This window comes from Engystomops pustulosus, unplaced genomic scaffold (genome assembly GCF_040894005.1).
Source record: "Engystomops pustulosus unplaced genomic scaffold, aEngPut4.maternal MAT_SCAFFOLD_490, whole genome shotgun sequence".
Lineage (NCBI taxonomy): Eukaryota > Metazoa > Chordata > Amphibia > Anura > Leptodactylidae > Engystomops > Engystomops pustulosus.
Window position 1 is genome coordinate 30,001 of NW_027285369.1, and position 1,011 is coordinate 31,011.

At 62.5% G+C, this 1,011-nt stretch overlaps 1 non-coding gene across 1 annotated transcript in view; it reads right to left on the bottom strand.

The window, feature by feature from the left end:
* LOC140111546 (18S ribosomal RNA) overlaps positions 1–42 on the bottom strand; it is a 1,884-nt gene extending 1,842 nt beyond the window's left edge. Inside the window, exon 1 of the ribosomal RNA XR_011852079.1 lies at positions 1–42. This exon is cut by the window's left edge and continues 1,842 nt beyond it. This is a non-coding gene — a ribosomal RNA (18S ribosomal RNA).
* Between the last annotated feature and the right edge of the window lie 969 nt (positions 43–1,011).

The window sequence follows — 1,011 nt, forward strand, 5'->3', positions numbered from 1 at the left end:
TCTTTAAAACAAGCATATACTACTGGCAGGATCAACCAGGTAGCCGAGCTCTGAGGGGTAGACTCTTGGAGTCAGGCTCCGTGAGCTAATGGGAACGCTCGTTGCTGCTGCTGCTACCGCAGCGCTTCTCCGCCGCCGGAGAAGACCTCGCAGACAACATTGGATGGAGCTTAGGGCAGGGGGGCAAGAAAGATGCTCTCGGTCCCTTCCAAGGACCCGAAAAAGCCTTCCCTTCCCCTCCCTCTCGCAGTCGCTGGCTTTCCCCACTCAGTTCAGCCAAGAAGTGGCGCTCGACTCTCACCTCCATCAGCACCTCCGAAGCTCGGACAGCTCCTGTAGGCTGCGCATAGAAGGAAAGCATTGGACGCTCAACTTCAGCACCTCGAGTGTCGGACGGCTCCACCACCACCTCTCCACACTGTTAAGCGAGAGAGACGATAGGAGCCGTCGCGACGTACCCATGCAGCGCCGCCCGCCAACGCACAGAGGAGCGGAGGGGATCGGGCGCCAGGTCCGGGGGAAGGCTGGGAGGGAAGCTACGGCGCTGCTACCCAGCTTTCAACCCTGCGGGACCGGTGCTCCGCTCCTATCGCTCCGGCGAACAGGGTCCGCTACGCTTTCAACACCAGCGCCCGGCAGAGGGCTTGGAGAAGGCTCGCGCGGATCCTCGGTTCGGATCGCCTGGCTTCGCGGGAGCGGCCTTCGGCTAGGGCCGACGACGGCCGGACCGAGCAGATTTGGACCGGGGTGCGGGGCGAGTACCTGCCTCTCTCACGAAGGGAGTGTCACCGGTAAGAAGCCTCTTCCCACGTCTGCTTGCCGACTTACGCTCGCCCCGACGAGAGGCCCAACCGAAAGAGTGGAAAGGGGCAGAGATTTCCAGGGTCGCCCCACCAGGGATGCAATACCCCAGTGCAGACAGTCGGCCCTGCCCCGAACCTACTCGGTGGTTTGAAGGTTAACCTCTTGGGGAAAAGCAGCGATTCGCCTCGCGGTGCGTGCCTCCGCGGA